This window comes from Pseudopipra pipra, chromosome 8 (assembly GCF_036250125.1).
Source record: "Pseudopipra pipra isolate bDixPip1 chromosome 8, bDixPip1.hap1, whole genome shotgun sequence".
NCBI lineage: Eukaryota > Metazoa > Chordata > Aves > Passeriformes > Pipridae > Pseudopipra > Pseudopipra pipra.
Genome location: NC_087556.1, coordinates 1,033,050 through 1,052,508, shown reverse-complemented (window position 1 = coordinate 1,052,508; position 19,459 = coordinate 1,033,050). Strand labels below are relative to the sequence as shown.

The window sequence follows — 19,459 nt, the reverse complement described above, 5'->3', positions numbered from 1 at the left end:
TGGCTCAATTATGCCTGGGCAGAGCGTCACAGAACATTAAACGTCAACAAAAGCCTGAGCCCGGGATACTTTTCTCCCAGATAAATCTAATTCAGTACCCAAGTGCTTTTAGCTTAAATAACCCTGAATTACCGGATCAATTCTTTTCCCACCTTTCCCTCACAACTTGCAAAAGCCAGGCCACGCACACCGGGAAAAGTGTTTGCAAATAGACCCTTTGCCAGATGGATACACTGTTATCATTTCAAACATATATGGTTTGGCAGAGAGTCGGTGATGTAAACTGAGTGGCTCAGAAATCAAACTGTTCTGCTGGGCTATGAGGGTTCACTCTGACATCCCCAGGAGGGCTTCTTCATTCCCCTAAAATCCTGTTCCCACTGCTTCTCCACTCCTCTGTTCCCAGTAAATAGTTGCACCACTTCTGTTTCCTGAAACTGCAAGGAGAACCACAGAGACAAACCTACACAGCAGAAAGTTGTTTTCATTTCTCATTTGGCTTTTGCAACAGGAATTCACCTCTCACAGCTTCAAGTTTCCCAGGACTAGAGATGCCCTCACCACCTGAAGCCCCTCTCCACTCCCTCTCTGCAACTGTACTAACACAAATTGAAGTTTCTCAAGGTTTGCCCAGGTCACATCACAGGATCCCAGACTGGGTCAGGCTGGAAGGGACCACAGTGGGCATCTGGTGCCACCTCCCTGCTCCAGCAGGGCCAGCCCAGAGCACAGGGCACAGGAGTGTGTCCAGACAGCTCTGGAATAGCCCCAGGGAGGAGACTGCACACACTTTAGACAATCTGTTCAGGGCTGGGGCACTGCCCAGCCAACAAGTTCTTCCTCATGTCCAGCTGGAGCTTCCTGGCCATCAGTTCCTGCCCGTTCCTCTTGGGCCATTGCTGGGCCCCCCCGAGCAGAGCCTGCTCCATCCTCTGCCCCCTCCCTGCAGCCCCTCCAGCCATGGCTGAGGGCCCCTCTCAGGCTCTGCTCTGGAGGCTGAACAGCCCCAGCTCCCTCAGCCTTTGCTGCTCCCAGAGCTGCTCCATCCCTTGGGCATCTCCGCAGCCTGCGCTGGCCCCGCTCCAGGAGCTCCCTGGCCCTGCTGTGCTGAGGAGCCCGAGCTGGGCCCAGCCCTGCAGATGTGCCTGCCCAGGGCTGGCCAGAGGGGCAGGATCCCCTCCCTGCCCTGCTGCCCCCCAGGATCCCACTGCCCTCCCTGTCCCCAGGACACACAGCTGGCTGCCCACCAGGACCCCCAGGTCCTTCTCCAGCAGGTCCAGCCTGTGCTGGTGCCTGGGGTTGTTCTTATTTGTTGCTTTAAACCTACGTACAACATCCAAACACGTTAAGGAGAGCTGAACAATGCCAGGATTTAGGTGGGGTGTGACCAGTTTAGAACAGACAAACCAGTGTCCCCAAAGCAAAGCAGGTGGTTGAGATTAAAAGGGAAAATTTCAAAACACCAAAGGACTTAGAAACAATAAGGAAGAAACCCAAAGAGCTGGGAAGTCTAAGAAACTGAAATCAAAGTTGCACCAAAAATCACTAGTTGATTGCCTTCCTACTAAATCCCCCTCAGCCCTGATGCTTGGTAAATCAACAATCCCAAAGCATCAGCTTCTCCAATACAAACAAATTGGAGTCAACTGGGTTCAGCTTCTTGGTTTCAAAAAGTTAATAAACTGTAAAGGTCCATGTCCATTCTTCCTGGTGAAAAATCTGCTTGACTGCTAAAGTGATCTCAAATTTACAAGAAAACAGTATTTACCACTGGGACCAATGAAACAGTGTTTTTATATATACATATATATATTTATTTTTATATATATATATCACTGGGACCAATGAATTTTTATTCCTGGTTATGAAAAGCAGCCCAGTAATCCATGAGAAATCATACTGAAGCATTTTGAAACTTAACTGAGTAAAACCACCTGCTTGTCTTCAGGATTCCTGTCCAGAGGCTCGAAGAGTAACTTCAATTCTTAAGCTCACTTTTAAAATACAGACTCATTCCAGGTAAAGGTAAAACTTGACCTGATACTAAATTCCACTGAACTCTGGATAGGCTTTTATCTATAGCTTATATCCACAGCCCCTTGAAAAGAATAATAAGTGCTGTTTGTCTTCAGGTTATCTGCCCAGGAAAAGTGCTGTTACAGGTTTTCTGAACTAAATATTACATAGCTCAATGTTCTTTAGTTATGCTGATGATAGATCCAGGATATCTGAAATCCCCCTGGATATTTCTTTCCAAACACTGAACAGGATGGATCACTGGTTATTGGTATGTGGCTGGGAGTGCTACAACAACAGGAGCAGCAGGACAACTCACGCTGCTCTCGAGGCTGACAAAGAGTTAAAAACAAAGAGAAAGCAAATAAAAACGAACTGAAACCCTCAAAACCAAAGACAAAAAAAAAACAACAAAGGGCAGCAGGAAAGAAACACTTCAGCAAAGAAAAGAATGGTTTTCCTAACTGGATTTAGTCCTTACTTTAGGGAAGGCAACAGAAAATACATCCAAAGTTACAAGGACCAGCGATAAGCACAAGGAATAGTGATAAACTCGGAAGAGCTGCTGACAAAACACTGTACAGTGGCCACTTCCTAAACCCAACACTTAAAAAGCTCACAGCTTCCAAAGCACAAGACATTTACCCTTGGCTTGTCTGTTGACTCTTTCTCCTGACACTTCACACACTTATTGCAAAATGAAGTCTCTTACCAGAGTGTAACGTTACAACCGAGCAGCACATTCGCATTCAGGAAGCGAAATTACGCCCCCAGCACTTGCTGGGGGGTTTTTTCCCCCCAGTAGAACTCTCCCCATAAAATATGAACATGAACAATTCAAGCAGCAAAGTAAATCTCCTTAAGGCTTTGTCCTTAGCTCGGGGGGACTAACCCGAAGTAGCTCAGCTGAGCACAGCTGGGATTTCAAGCCCGACCTTTCGGACGGGAAGCTTTCGCGCCGCTCACCTGAACTCAGCTCCAGCACACCTGGACTCTGTCACCTGCGCCAGCAGAGTTTCCCAGAGGCATCCCCTCCTTCCTGCCTCATATCCCCACCCTCCTCTCCTGTGCCTGGGTGGAAAAGCTGCTGTTTCCCTGGTTTTCTGCCGGCAGGCACGCAGGCAGGAGCGAGTCCTTCCCCTTTCGATGGCAGCAGTGAGTTGTCAGAGCAGCTCGGCCGTGTGTTGAAACTACACCTCGAATTTCCTAATCTGCCTTTCTATTTTCAACCAGAGCCACTCCCCCCCACCTTCTCTGCCATGCAGACAGCTGGAGACAGAGAGCTCCATCGTGTCAGTTTTCCTGGCATAAAGTCATCCCCAGTCCAGAGGCAAGTGCACCAGGGGGAGCAGAGACACTCCCAAGGTAGCGGAGAGGGAACGGGGTTGTCTCCCTTCTCCCAGTCCTCTGTGGCCACAACAGCTCTTACTGAACACATGGTGTGGCAACCTGGTTGCCCAAAGGCCCATCGCTCTCCTGGCTCAAGTAAACTGGCTGAGATCCCAATCAGCACGTCTTGTCCCTAAAATCTCAAAGGAGAGAGGCTTAAACAAAGATTCAGAGCATGGACTTGGCTGCTCAGGCCAGAGAAGGAGGGACCACCCTGCCCTCTGCAAGCCAGCATTTACCACCTGAAACAGCACTTGAGAGCACTTGCTGGGGTGTCCTGAGGGCAGAGACCTGCTTCCACAAACTCACACCTCTTGGGGAAAGGTCTGGATTCACCTTCTCCTCCAGGTCTGGATATCTCCTCCCCCAAGGACTTGGTATGAGGTGTAACCCAGACACACGGCAGACCCTCACGTGGTAGAACAGCTTTAAAAAGCTCAGCTTTAAAAAGCTAATGTGCAGCCAGGCTGTAAAGTTAACCAAGCAAAAAGGGCACTTTCCTGAGCAGCAAGAGCAGTTTGGAGCTTTCCCAGGAGGCTGGAAAGCACAGGGCACACGGAGCACAGGCTGTGCAGGGCACTGAGCCAAGCAGCTTTGGGGGCTGAGGTTTTCTTTAAAGTGAGGTCCAGCTTTCTGAGCCCTGTTCTCAAAGGTCTTATTAGGACCATCAGGAGATGCCTGAAAGTCTTGCAGGACAGCAGGCAGACCTTTGGATAAGACAGCCAGGCTGAGAGCTTGGCACCTAAACAGACACAGCTTGGGGAGGGCAAGGCACAACTGCACTGCTGATTCAGGGAGCTCGGAGGTCAGCTGGAAGTTTTGAGTCATGCTCCTGGACGTGGGCACCCAGAACAAGCTTAAGCCCTTCTTGAGCCCTTTTTCTTTTGTTCAGGCAAGGGCTGCAAACATCACAAATGAAGCTACTTCTGCTGTTCTCCATGTGCTACATATTTTCTATAGTTCAAGTTACTCGCACGGAGTAGACTCACTGCAAACACGATCGATCAGAGAGCGAAGTGAACACAGACAGGACTCTACAGACTCTAAGTACTCAAATACCACAGGGAAATCCATTTCTTACGTGCCTACAGAAACAAAAGTCAGCCAAAACAGAAGGCTGGTGTGGAACTGAGCACAGCGAGACCCACAGCAAACCTTCCCAGGTCAGATTTGAATCACAGGATCCAAGGAAACAAAGCTGTGGAGTAAAACACTCCATCAGCCATAAATCCACTTAAAATGAAGTTTCATTAATGAGTTACAGTATTTACAGGTAAGTAAATGCTGTGTTTCCCCTTTGCCTTAGCTGGAGCTGCTCTCTCAGGAAAAATAACCCAGGGAGCAAGTCCTCTCCCATCATTAATCCACCGGACAACACGACTTTATTAACCAGTACAGAAACCAGAGCAGCAGCAAACACCCACACACGAAACCAAGACCTGCAAGTAATTTCACTTCTTACCTCCTGGAAAACAGGAGTTTCAGGGGCAAGAAACCTCTTTAGCAGCTTTTCCCAGCACCCGGTCCGTGGGTTAATGATTTACCTGACGGGCGCTGTAAGCAGATTAGTTTGGATAAGAGAGGGTTTGTTATGGTTTGCTTTCCTGCCTTTGTCTGCGTAACCAAATCAACTCACAAATGAAGGAGGCAGAGCAGGAAGAGATTCATCCTCCTCTAAGCTTGCTTACCCCATCCTGCTTTACAAAACCATTTTTTTATAGACACACATGCCCATATACACACAGACAGACTGAAAACCAACGCCTGGAGTAGCTCTCGTGCGTGTGCATATACACAAATATACGTGTCAAAAATACACACAAAGGTGAGCTACTGCAGGCAGTTTGTTTAGTTCCTCATCACTATAAATCTATTAGAAAGCTTCCAGATTAAAGCATTGTGTTCCAAAGAGGTTTAGGATGAGAAGGAAAGGCGGCTGTGCCCGAAACACACAAATAGGGTCACAGCCCATGCAAAGACTCTGCTGCATATCCAAGGCACAGCTTGGGGATAAAGTGCTGTTCCCTTTTGCTGCAGCACCTTCAGCTCACCAAGAGGATTTCTGTGGTTTCCCCGTGACTCACTGGGCTCTTCTCCACACCCAGGGCCACCCTCCTCTAGAACCAAAGCATTCAGGTTTTTGGGCAGCGGGTGACACACAGGGCAGGCACAGTCACATGGCACTGCCTCAGTACAGCTGCTGTAAAACCTCACAGAAAGTCTAAAACACCTTCTTGCTCTTACTGTTTCATAAACCCTCACTGCCTGACTCTGAACACAATTCAGGGGGACAACACAGGGATACTCACTGCTGTCCCAGTTTTAAAAAAAAATCCCCAAGCTAAACTAAAAACTAAGACTAAACCCAAGGAGCAAACAAGAGACTGGTTTGTCTCTTAAGCTTAACTGTCACTTTAAGAAAAAAAAAAAAAAACACAAAACAAAACCAAAAACACCCAACCAAGAGTCCCCAAAAGCCACTTTGTAGATCTTACTGTATCCAAGTCCTTCTGCTCCCAAAATACAGCCCCCGGCCCTCCAGCAGCAGCCGAACACGCCTTTTAACTAAAACGGGATCATCCAGCCCGGAGAGCTACTCACTGGTGGAAATCAGGCGGCGGAAAACAGCAGCCAACTTCTCCTGCTCCCAGCTGCCAGCCAGACACGGGGATCCCGGCGGGACCAGAGGGAGACGCGGAGAAGCCTCTTGGAGCCGAAGCGTCCCGGAGCCCGGGATCTCACCCGAGGAGGAGCTCGCCCAGCTTCCTTCCCATTAAAACATTAAAAGTTGCCTTTGACTTCCCCGTGGCCGGGCTTCGTCAGAGCTTCTCTCCCCGCTGCTCGCCGGGAAGCGCCTGGAAAGGGAAAGCGGGAGAGGTGAGCGGAGCACTGGAGGCAACGGAGCCAACTCCCCCCTTGGCCATCACCCCTGTGCGTCAGCAGGGACAGCAGCAGGAGGAGGAGGAGGCTGGGAGGGCCAGCACGGCCACAGGGCTGCAGTTTCCAGCTGGTGCAACACCTCCCAGCAGCACTGGGTTCTACCAGCAAGCAACACCCTAAAACGGGGGGAGATTTATCCTATAAATTCAGGTCTGTCAGTCCCGCAAGGAACGCCTCGAATCAGGGCTGCTTTTGAAAGGCTCAGGGTGACACTGTGAAGCTGAAAGTGTCAGGGTAGGGAGGAAGGATTCGTTTTCCTAATATATATAAATACCAGATGTTAAGTCCTACCCTAAAACCAAAAAATCCTCCACGACAACAGAGGGAAAAAAAAAAAACAAAGGTTGCATTTCACCACACTAAAAGGAAACCAACAAATTTCCCTGAGCTTCCAACCAAATTTTTGGCTACATCCCACTGCTGTCACCAGCAGCATCACCAGTATCCAGCTGCTATCCCAAAAACACAGCAAGGGCTGGAAGCACAGAGGGCTGAGGCAGCCAGCATGTCCTGCACACAGATACAGCGGGAGAGGACGGTGCCGAGCATCCCAGGGAATATGGGAGGGAGCAGAGGATATCTGCTGGCCCCTGCCTTGGGACAGCAGGGACTTGGTGTAATTTAGGACAAAACCACAACACAGAGCAGACTGAGTCCCACGTTGGAAAGCCTGATGGGATGAGCAGCGCTGGCAGGGTGTCTTCCAGCAGCTCACATGGGAGCCCGCTGGCCGCTGTGCACAACACAGATCCTGCCCAGGAGTGAAGTCAGAGGTGTGGGGAGCAGCCTGATCCCACTCCACAGATGAAATCATGTGGAAAAAAAAAAAATAAAACCAGGCACCAGCACGAACAAACAGCAGCATCAGATTTTCTGAACTCCATCCCAAGAGAGGGAGCCTATTGCCAGGAATACTGAGGAATCTGCAGAGCCACATCGAAGAAACGCAGGGTGGAAAAAGTGTTTTCAGAAGCCTCGCACAGAAATCCTTCCACACTCCTCTTGTCACACAGAAAGCAAGGATTTTTAAGGAGTTTTTTGGGGGGTTTCTTAATAGATCCACGTCCTTGTTCCTAACACAGGGGGACAGACAGTTATCCAATGCAACGCGTTCACCATCAGCTCCTCCAAAAAGTCCAGAAGCCTAAAAATGGCCCATGGTCAAGTCCAACTCGGCCCCTTTTATTTAAAATCTGAGGAGAGATGGGAAGTGCGGATGAGCCATCAGTAAACTCCCTTTCTCCAGAAGTCTTTTAGTAATTGAGCCTGGCAACACTCAACAGATGCATCTGCCTGGCCTCGCCCTGCTCTCCAGGAGGGATTCTGGAATAAAACTGGTGATTACTCATTACCTAAAGATTTCTGAGGTGTAATTCTATCAGTGCCAATTCTGTAAATCCCTCCCACTGAGGGCAGATATGAGGAATCGAAGGATTAATTGGAAAAGACACTACAGGCCGTGGATTCCTCACTATGCAGTGTCTGCTTTGGGGCATCACACACATCACGGGACAGCAGAAGGCACCTGGTAAGCACAGAGGCCAACTTAATAACTCACTTCTGACAATGACTGAGTTCATACTTGACAGAAATGCTCTTTTGTTACTCCAGCAGATCTTATCTCAGTAATATTCCCCCCCCTTGCTCCGGGACTGTGTGAGTTCAGTGACCTCAAGGCACGTAACAAAGCCGGCCCTGTTTTCCCACGAGTCAGGTGGGGCCAGAAGGGAGAACAGAGGACAGTTTGACGAGTATTACGGGAAATTAAAAGCAAGTTTTGGGAACACCTTCTCAACCAGGGTGCATTTACATGCTGCATGTGTCCAGACAGATACAACATAACACCCTGTAAAGCCCTAAACAAACAGAAACACAATGAACTCTTCCACAGGGTGTGCAAAGAGGTGGGTTTTTCTTTCCTCCTACACAATTCAGCCAGCACATATTTAGCCCAAGGGCTGAAAGAGAGGACAGCCTGAGCTGCTGACATCATTTTCTTTCTATAGGACTGAATATCTGGGAGTACTGCTCTCACTTCAGTGGCTGTTGCTCTGTTTCATCTCCACCTTCCCACACTGTGCTTCAACAGGAGAGAGACAATCACCACAAAAACCCCTGGAGAAGAGGGGTGGTCACCAAGTGTTGATCTGTTTGCTCCTTTCACAACCACGACATGAGCAATGTGACACAACACCAGATGTGGGGTTGATTACTGGCATTGAAGAGAAACAGAGCTACTACCAAGCTCCAGCACTGATGTTTCTTATCGTTCAAGCACTGGCAAGAGAGCATCTCTCCAAAAGCCTTGCTGGGGAAAGGCTGTCCTTGCCTGGACAGCTTAAAATCCACCTAAACATCGCAAAAAGTCAGATTATACTGAGCCCACTTTTCCCCTACCCATCAGTAAAGAAACTGTACGTTAGCAGGTGGAATTCAGCACTGAAGGTGGCAGGTAAAGTCTAGTGCAAGCAGTAAAAAACTACTCATGATTACAGAATCACAAACATCCAGGTTGGAAAAGACCTCCAGGACCATCGAGTCCAACCTGTGACAAATTCTCTTCAGGGAGAAGCAATTTAGCCTTAACCACAAAGTGACTACCTGTTCACTTAAAGGAAACAAATCTCCTTGCTTATTATTTATACCAAGATTATTATTCCTTCCAGCTGCAAGCTGAGTTTTTAAACCAATTTTCTTGAGCTGAAATGCCTTTGTAAAGAAGGCACAAAAATCGAGGACACTGTTAAGTTTTGAACAGCTCTGGCAGAGACCTTTCAGCACATTTGCTTTATGGTCCAGAAGTCACAGAATCACAGAATTCCAGAACAGTTTGGGCTGGAAGGGACCTTAAAGACCATCTTGTTCCAATCCCCTGCCATGGGCAATGAAGCCCTTTTTATTCAAGACTTAAAAATACCTAACCAGGGGAAAAAATAAAAAAAGCACGCAGTGGATACCCCCAAAATATCATCTTTCCTACTGAAAAATAACATGATTATTTACTATTACATATAGTAATTATTATTATTTCACCTCTATAACAGCATTACAACTTCTTAAATGCAAGGCTGTTAATGGACAATCACTCTGGAACTTAAAAAAAAAGAAAGCCATTAAATTGACTTCAATGGGGTTCTGATGGATACTAAAACCCGTTTAACAGTTGAGTTTGAAATCTGTGAAGTATTATCAAAATAAGCTGGCACTTCTGGAAGTTAAGTGTTTAGGTGTGTTTGATGACACAAGAGGAGATTCCAGAGTGCTGATGTGCTCATCAGCTCCAGCAATTAAGATTCCCAAGAGGAATGCTGTGTCATGTAATGTGTGACTCACAGAGCAAGTCCAGAGGAAACCACACTCCTCTCTCTTTTCCTATAAAAAGCTCAGCCTGCTTTCAAGTTGAACTGAGTTCCCTGAACAGAATTCCTCCCTTTTCAGCACCACTCGCTTGAGCACGTGTGCAAGAGCTAAGGTGTGTTTTAAATCCCTTGCAGAAGCCTGGCAGCAAACCAAGGGCTTCCAGAAAAATCAGCTGGAAACTCCCCGCCCCTCCTTCCTTGGGAAATACTTTGTGTTGCTGTATTTGGACACGTGTCTGCCCTCTGACCTCCAGTCACGGGGCTGCTCCCTGTTGCGACAGCTCTGAGGGATCACACACACCCTCCCCGTGACTGGAACCTGTAAAAAAGGGGGGCAGGAACAGCACTGGGACCCCCACACATCCTGGAGGTCCACCAGGACATGGGATCTCTTCACTCCACGCCTGGACACTCGTGTTGGCCAAGCCACACAAGCAGCTCCTGCAGTTCCCAACTAATCTTTGTCAGTGGATAAAATCCACCACTTTTGCTCATCACATGTGCTTCCCTGGGCTGCAGGACGTGTCCAGCCTTCTGCTCCTCCTGATCCAACCTTTAGATCCTCGGAGAAACACCTGGATTTCCTCAGGGGTGGCTCTGAACACCTGGCACTTCTCCAAAGGCCAGAGCAGAGGAAAACACAGTGCCACGCTGGAATGGCAACTCACTCCCTCACAGGGGATGTGCAATCACACACCCAGTCCAAAGCAAGTGCTTAATCCCTCATTTTAACCTGGAAGAGTGAAGCTTTCCATAAAAGAGAAAAACAGAAACAAGATGCTCTTTTCAAACTCACCCATTCAACTAAAAGGACATTTTTTCACAGGGCAGGGTGTTATTCCCAAATGAACTGCATCCCACATCCAGCTGCAGCACTGCCAGTTTGGGAAGTGCCACCCCTACTCTCTGATCCACTTCTTTTGTCCTCTGAGAAGCCTCATTACCCAGGGGTGTTAAAATCCTCTGGTTAAGGAAGTCGCTGCCTCAGAATGCCAATTTGGGTACATTTCCTCCAAACCCAAAACTTCAACCCCAAGGCCTCTGATTACAGATTGGTTCCTCACCAAGTGCTGTAATGGGACACAGACTGGTGTCCCACTGGTTTTTCCATCGAAACAGTGAATTCCTTTGCTATTTGCCCCACACCTTGCTCCAAGGCTGCTGGGTTTGTACACCAGCAGTTTGGCACAAATCAGGTGCTCTGGCTTCTATAAAGCCCTTGACAGACCAAGCTGGCCATTCCCAGGGACATGGCATGGAATGACAGATGCCAGCTGCTGTTGTCACCCAAGGAGCAAGCAAGGACCTCCCAGGGAAAAAGCCTTGCCTGGTTGAAGTATGGCTTTGCTGATGCTATCTCTGGCTCTTCAAAGGAATTTTTTACTAATCTGAAAGGATCTAAAGGAAACAACACTTTCCAGTTGAGCAAAATTAGCATTTAAAAAAAAAACAAAACTCAACCAACCAGAAATAAACTCAGCCAAAAACCAAAGCAAGAGTTTACACAGGATGATGTTTCCCTTTACACAGGATGATGTTTCCCACTACAGGTCAACCCCAGGGCTCCCGGGCGTGGAGGGGGCTTTTTCCTGCTAAACATAAACTAAGTCTCCACATCCTGAGTAGTTGTTTGCACATCACCCCAGTCACACAGGGCACAAAGCACAGAGAAATCCACAGCTCCTGCTGGCACCTCAGCAGGATGTTTATTATCCCAAACACCTGACCAGCACCTGCTGCTCATGCCAGGAGGGTCCCTCTCACACCCAGGGAGCAGAGGCCACTCAAAGACTCTAAAAGATGGAACATGAGCCAGTTATTGATTGATCCCTGCCTCCAGCTCCCCTTTTTCCCCCCTGTCTAACTGGAAGTCAATATTCACAGGTTAAACAGCCCTGACACACCCACCTATCCAACACCTTTCTCATTAATATGCAAGACGTGGATTAATATTGCCAAGCAGGGCTTCAAATATCCACTCCCTCCATCCCAAGGACAAACAGAACACAACAGAAGCAATCAGGAGCTATTTGTGAGGGCCACAGGGTGTTGTATTCCCAAAATCCTTGGGAATTTGGTGCTTTACACACGGGAGAGCCATGTGATCCCAACATTTCAACACACATCCCCTTCTTGGGACTTCAAGTGCCATGAGTCACCTGGGTTCAAAATATGACCAGGTGAATTCAGAGCTGAACAGAAGAAGTTATGCTCAGGCAGCTGGAGGTATTAATCCCAAAAGGCTCAAAGGGTTTATTGGGGAAGCATGTTTATATGTCCCCTTATGCTCATCCCAAAAAAGGGGGAACAGACAGAAATGCCACCATAGACGTGGGCTAGTTTAGGTATAACTAATAAAAAAAGAAAAATCTATAAAATCTAACTGTGCTTTTATCAGCCAACGATCAAAGTGCAATAAAAACCATTCTTAACACCTGTTTTCAGGCACTGGCCTGTTAGACCTTATTTTTATAACCCTGACCTTCAGTCCAATTTATTCCTAAAAGATGTTCAAGCATCAGTTCTGCATAAGCATTAAAAATAAGAGCCTGGTCCTTCCACCAGGACCATTAAAACCTTCCTTCCTAACACATATATCCCCTCAAAAATTCAGCACTCACTGAAATCCCAACTCATAACATTTCTTACTTTCCTACAAACACCTGAATTATGTGTCTCTGACTACAATGCCAAGCACTAACTTGAACAGGAACCTGAAAGAACTTCATCCTGCTCCCTCCAAAGCCAAGTCTCAGCAGTTCTGACCTCAAAAGGTTTGGACTGGAAGAGACCTCATCTTGTTCCACCCCCTGCCATGGGCAGGGACACCTCCCACCAGCCCAGGTTGCTCCAAGCCCCGTCCAGCCTGGCCTTGGACACTTCCAGGGATCCAGGGGCAGCCACAGCTTCTCTGCTCCTCAACTCTATTTACAACATAAACATCCTATGCTGTAGCATACACAGAGCACCTTAATCAAGCCATGGCCAAATACCTTTCCCCTGGCATTCAACAAATATCTTTTGGCTGGAATTTACTGTGCTCACACATCTCTGTCCTTGCCACCAGTCACAACAGAAACATGAGGTACGTGTTTTCAAGCCCCAGAACCTCAAAAAACCCTCCTTGCAGAAGCACAGACGAGGGGAATCACTCTGCTTGACACCAGCTGCAGAGGGATGTGGAGCTGCTGGAGTGTGTCCATGAAGATGCTGCCAGGGCTGGAGCCCCTCTGCTCTGGAGCCAGGCTGGGAGAGCTGGGGGGGTTCACCTGGAGAAGGGAAGGCTCCAGGGAGAGCTGAGAGCCCCTTCCAGGGCCTAAAGGGGCTCCAGGAGAGCTGGAGAGGGACTGGGAACAAGGGATGGAGGAACAGGACACAGGGAATGGCTTCCCCCTACCAGAGGGCAGGGATACATGGGATAGTGGGAAGGAATTGTTCTCTGGGAGGGTGGGGAGGCCCTGGCACAGGTTGCCCAGAGAAGCTGTGGCTGCCCCTGGATCCCTGGAAGTGTCCAAGGCCAGGCTGGTCAGGGCTTTAAGATCCCTTCCAATTCAAACCATTCTATGACTCCATGATTCTGTGACACCCTGCTTCCTCTTGGCTCATTCCCGGTGGATCACCCAAACTCAGCAATAACCGGAGCTGATTCCATGCAAGTTACATGGGGCAGACGTGGATATCCCACTGTGGATACCACCACCCTTCCTGTGCCTTTGGAATCCTGAGCCAAGGACACTGCCTGTTTCTTTTTAAGCACCTCTAACTAATCCCGTGGGATGACATTACTGGGATACCCTTGTGCTGCACAGTATGATTTTGGAGGGTAAAAAGAGATTAGTTTCCTCTCTGTGCACACCAAAGAACACTAATCCAGAACATTTCCACAGAACTTCCACAAAGTTGTGTTTTGTAGCAATCACTGTCAGAGGTTTCACCCTGCAAAGAAGAGTTCACAAAAATACAATTCTGTTATGAGCTAAAAATATCTAGTAGGGAGTACAACAGGGTGAAGGTAAACACTTGAATTTTCTGGAGAGGTACACTTGCTTTCTTCCCTGTTTATTTATGCAGGACTCTTGGATTTGCTCAGGGATTGGCATTTCTGCAAAAATCCAGCGCTCAAACATGCTCAGCTTCACACTGAGCCCTTAAAAACCTTGAAGTGTTACTTTCTGTGTCTTCTACAGCTCACAAGCAGCAAAAAGTAGCAAATGCAGCTTCAGACCTCAGGAAATCAGCCTTTACCCAAAAGTAAACGCCCTTAAATTTTGCCAACTACCCTACAAGCACAATACAGATTATTCAGTCTGCACCTTTATAAAACTGTCATCCAAATTATCTGAGATTCAGACCAGGCACGATAAAAACAGAAACGCTGGGGAAGTTTCAGAGCCAGAGCTCTGAATTGCTTAGAAAGCTGAAGACAAGTCGGAATTCAGCTTTACTGTAATGCAATCACAACATTTGGGGAGGGAGAAGGCAAAGCCTCTCTGCATCACTGGCTGAGGGGGGACAGCGACCCCTGAGCTCTGATGCTGTGCCTGCAAGCAGCTGATGGATTATTAAAGAGCCCCTGTGCTCAGCCTGGAGGCTTTTCAGCGACTCATTTCACAGGTCCTCCCCAAAATACCGCCCCGGTGTTTGACACCTCCACCCCCGGAACGAGCAGTTCAGGGTTTTGGGGGGTGTTTGTCACTGCATCAGTCAAACAGAAAAACGCCCTTTACCTTCCCAGCCTTCCCGTCCTTCCTTCCTTCCCGGCTGATGGTTTTCTGTCGCTCTCCAGGCCTCCCTTCTGACCAAGAGGAGGAGAAAGAACAGCTTTATCCTGCAGGTTTGGTTTCGCTTCGGCTCAGACAGAGATTTTTTTTTTTCCAAAGCAAACACTCCTGCAACGTCACCGGGGATATAAATAGCCAGAGGAGAAGGAGGGAGAAGCAGCCCTTCTGGAGAGACTCGGTTACATTAGGAAAGACGTAAGTAGGGGGAATATCAGACAGAAATAAAGCCTTTATTTTCCTAAAGCTACATGCACAGCGTCCACTTGAGCACTACAGCCAGGCCGAGTGAGCCAAGAGAAATATTGCAGCCATCTAATAATAGGGAGGTTCTCACACATTCCAGGCTTTTGCCAGGAGACGTGTGCTATTCCTGCTCGGCAGAGGCTGCCATCCTGGCAGCTCACACACACTGCTCAGTGTCCAGCTGAACTCCAGGAAAGCTAAACTCCTGTATTCCCCAACCTAAGGCAGGGACACAGGCATGGCAGGGCCTGCAGGGTGTTTGTCCAGAGAGGCCGTGGCTGCCCCTTTCCTGGAAGCGTCCAAGGCCAGGCTGGATGGGGCTTGGAGCAACCTGGTCTAATAGAATGTGTCCTTGCCCGTGGCAGAGGGTGGAACTAGTGAATCCTGAAGGTCCCTTCCAACCCAAACCACTCTGTGATTCCACGGGGAAAGCCCTGACACCATTTTTGGGAGCCTGCACCCCTGGGTGCCTCTCTGAGTGCCCCGCAGGCAGCACAGGAAAGGGGCAGGAGGTCTGACTGCACCTACAGGGCTCCAGCCTCTGTGATCCCTGAGATGTGGTGGGATAAATCACACCCCTGGATGAGCATCTGCACGCACAGGTCCTTTAGGAAGACCAGGATGGGTGCTCATGGGGGACTTCCACCGCCTTGGTATCAGCTGGAGGGACAACACAGCACAGCAGAAACAGCTGAGGAGGTTTCTGGAGTGCACTAATGACATGTTCCTAACACAGGTGATCCAGGAGCCACCGAGGAGAGGGGCTCTGCTGGACCTCAGTCCTTACAAACAAGAACTGGTCAGGGATGCCAAGGTCCTTGGGAAGCCTTGGCAGCAGTGACCATGAGATGGTGGAGGTCAGGACTTGGAGAGGAAGGAGCTGGGGGAAAAGGCTCATCATAGCCCTGGACTTCAGGAGAGGAGACTTTGGCATCTTCAGGGATGTGCCTGAAGAATCCCATGGGCTACAGCCTTGGAGAGAAAAGGGCCCCAAAGGAGCTGATTGATACCAAAAGATCATCTCCTCCTGGTTGAAGGACAGTCTATCCCAACAAGCAGGTGATCAAGCTGAGGGGGCAGGAGGGGGCAGGAGTAAGGAGCTCCTGATCAGAGCCAAGTGCAAACTGCAGCAGGTGATCCAGGAGGAATCTGGGAACACTGATCATGCAGGGAAGAGGCTAAGAGAGCCAAAGCACATCTGGAGCTGAATCTGGCAAAGGATGTGAAGGGCAACAGTAAGACCAACCTTCAGGAACTGCAGGCCCCTGATACCACAGGGAAGTCCAGACAAGGAAGACTTACCCTTAGTAGAAGAGGATCAGGTTAGGGAACAGTAGCCTAGACACACTTCAGCCCATGGGACCAGATGGGATGGAGCCAGGAGTGCTGAAGGAGCTGGCTGGTGTCATTGTGAGGTTACACTTGACCATCTTTGAACAGCTGTGGCGAGTAGGAAGAGCTCCTGATGAGCAGAGGAAAGCAAACATCACTCCTGCCTTCAAGAAAGGAGTGGAAATGGATCTGGGGAACTACAGGGCTGCAGCCTTACTTTGTACCTGGGAAAGAGCAGCTAATTCTGGAAAGCACTTCCAGTCACTTCAAGGACAAGAGGGTGATCAGGAGTAGTCAGCACGGATTTATGAGGGGGAAGAAACCACGCTTCAGCAGCCTGACCTCCTCCTGGGATGAAACAACTGCCTCGGTGGATGAGGGGAGTGCAGAGGACATTGTCTGTCCTGGCTTTGGCAGGACTTCCAAAACTGCCTCTTTCCACACCCTCGGACAAGCTGGGAAGGTAGGGACTGGCCAAGGGGGCAGTGAGCTGGAGGGAGAACTGGCTGAATGGCCCAGCAGGTCGTGGTCAGTGGCACAAAGTCCAGCTGGAGGACAGACACTAGTGGTCTAACCCGGGGTTAATATGAGAGCCACCACTTAACCTCTTTGTTAATGACCTGGAAGAGTGTGCCCTCAGTGACACAACACCGGGAGGAGTGGCCAATGCAGCAGAAGGTCACACTGCCACCTGGGTGAACTCGGACAGGCTGGAGCAAAGGGCAGACAGGAACCTTGTGGTGTTCCAATAAAGGAAAGGCAAAGTCCTCCCCTGGGGCAGAACGACCCCAGGCACCAGGAGCGGCTGGGAGCCAACAGACTGGGAAGCAGCTCTGCAGGCAGGACGGGTGGTCGGGGATGACAACAGGCTCCCAGGAGCCAGCAATGCCCCCTCCCAGCAAAGACCACCAGCACCCCAGGCTGCACTGGGAGCGGTGCTGGCAGCAGCTGAGGGAGGTGACCCTTCCCCTCAGCACTGGTGAGACCACTGCTGAAGTGCTGGGCCCAGCTCTGGAAAAGACACGTGGACACACCAGAGAGAGTCTGGCAACCGGCCCAGGGCAACCAGCTCTAGGTGATCCTGCTTGACAAGGGTGGTTTGGACAAGATGACCTTCCAGAGGTGCCCTCCAGCCTCACCCAGCCTGTGGTTCTGGGACCATTTTGCTGTTCATTTTCCCACCCCAGACACGATTCATGACATACAGAAATATTCAGAAGCAGCGCCCGGGCCCTGCCTGAGGCACTGCCAGGGCACAACCCCACAATGTCACAGCGCTGACAGATCCCACACCAGCTCAGCAGGAACAGCCCCCACGTGCTGTATCTCGCTCTCAAGGCTAAGATTCGGTTTCCAGCACTTGCTAACTCGCCTCTGCTATGGTTTGGCTCAAATTCTGCTTTCTCAGTGTGACACGGGGGTCAGGAGGTGTTCCATCATCAGACTCCCTGGGATTACCAGATTCCTTAAAGCTCCCTTACAGTCTCCATCTCAAGTCTTTCCTCCTTTTGCCTTTCTTTGGTTTTTCTTTTTCTAAACATCACCTCTTAGATGAACACTTTAAAAAAGCCCTCAGCTCCACAAATGCTCTGTATCACCTCTAAAAACCAGAGGATGATTATCCTCTTTTACAGCAAAGCAAGACATGGACATCCTCTAGGTTTACTAGCTAAAATCTTCATTAACTTGGTAGATAACTACTTGTAAGAACTGAAATCCTCAAGTTTTTCATTCTAAGGCCAAGAGATAAAGTTGTAATTTTTTTTAAAATCTCTAACATTCCCTGTTCCCACAGTCTGGCAAAAAGGCAAGTGGGAGCCACGAGCAGTGGAGGGAAGTACAGAACTGATCCTACCTATTCAGATTTCACCCTAGAAAGGAGGGACGGGGAAGATTCTGTGCAGAATTAAGGTTTCTGTACGAAAGCTCAAGATAAAACATGTTTCTACCCAAGCGTTAGCGCATTTGTCTTGCCTGGTTCTCAGTTTAGCACACCTCCTCCTCCTTTTCCTCTCTTTGCAAATAGAGTGAGCAGGCTGGGGGCTGAGCAGGGAGGAGGAGAGCACAGCTGAGATGGGCCGTGGCAGCTGCCAGAGATGTGGCCACAGCACTCGTGGTGTCCTCACCCAGAGCAAAAAAGACACCACTGCCATTTTAAGCTGACTCGCTGCACGTGTTCGGTCGTGGGGATTTAAGGCCATCCACAATTCTGGCTTCTTCCCAGGGGTGTTTTCCAGGGTTAGCCTGAGAGAGTTGAGGCTGTTCAGCCTGGAGAGGAGAAGGTTGTGTGGAGACCTCACAGCACCTTTCAGAGTCTGAAGGGGCTACAGGGAAGCTGGAGAGGGGCTGTTCATTGGAACTGGAGTGACAGGCAAGGGGGAATGGCTTCCCTCTGACAGAGGGCAGGGTTAGATGGGATATTAGGAAGAAATTCTGCTCTATGAAGGTGGGGAGGCCCTGGCACAGGTTGCCCAGAGAAGCTGTGGCTGCCCCTGGATCCCTGGAAGTGTCCAAGGCAAGGCTGGAGCAACCTGGGCTAGTGGGAGGTGTCCCTGCCCATGGCAGGGGGTGGAATGAGACGTGCTTTTAGGTCCCTTCCAACCCAAACCATTCTGGGATTCTGTGAATAGGTGCACGAAGAAGCAGCCCTGAAACAACAGGAATTCCCTACACTGATCTCCTGGCCTGCACAAGGGCTCAGATCCTCAGCTCACTCACAGTTTTGCCTGTAAAAACCCCACAGCTGTGAACATGAAGTTTAGCCCAGCATCTCCAAACATCAAAGCTGCTCATCCTAGGGAGGCAAATGAGTTGCTTTACACTTGCAGCACTCTCAGCACACAACAAAGCCCATTTACATGGTACTCTTCTCTTGGGCAGCATAAGCTTCTGTTTCATACTGAATTAAACCCAATAAAGCAGAACCAACCAAACAACTACAGAAATAACTACAGAATCCTCTCTGGACTTGCAAGGGAAAAGAGAAGCTGCTAATTGCAGCCTAACTGAGCTCCTCACTGCCATAAAAGCATTAGCAGCCCTGTCTCTGTAATGTGCATCAGCACAGGCTTCCTTAAATCAGGCATTTTGGTTCTCATGGAAGCAGCTGGTGTGGCAGCACCCCCAAAATCCATCTGCCCCATCAAAGAGGGAAGATTGGTTGTTCTCCACAAGCAAACCATTCGTGGTTACTCCCCATCAGTTAATCTGCAGCTTCATCTCCCCACCAGCCTGACCAAGCCATCCAATTTTGGCTGTGGGCAACGGGGAGCAGCCTCAGAGAGGGACTGTTTATATGGAACAGTGCCAGGAGCTGCTTTAATGAGCTCTGCACATTTTCCTGCCCCAAGGCTTGTAACAGAGCCTCTACATTTGTGTTTCATCTTCTTGCTGCTCCTG

General features: G+C 49.3%; 1 protein-coding gene across 7 annotated transcripts in view; it reads right to left on the bottom strand.

Annotated features, from left to right (window-relative positions):
- SGMS1 (sphingomyelin synthase 1) overlaps positions 1–19,459 on the bottom strand; it is an 86,944-nt gene that overhangs the window by 29,385 nt on the left and 38,100 nt on the right. For 2 of the 7 annotated variants that reach the window (XM_064662159.1, XM_064662161.1), the window contains exon 3: positions 6,007–6,245. The exons of 1 other annotated variant lie outside the window; for it this stretch is intronic. The gene's annotated coding sequence lies outside the window, so the exon portion shown is untranslated. Of the gene's footprint in view, positions 1–2,908; positions 2,927–2,982; positions 3,174–4,867; positions 4,966–6,006; positions 6,261–19,459 lie in introns of those variants that run through there. 4 more of the 7 variants (XM_064662160.1, XM_064662163.1, XM_064662164.1 and 1 more) reach the window with 4 other exon arrangements.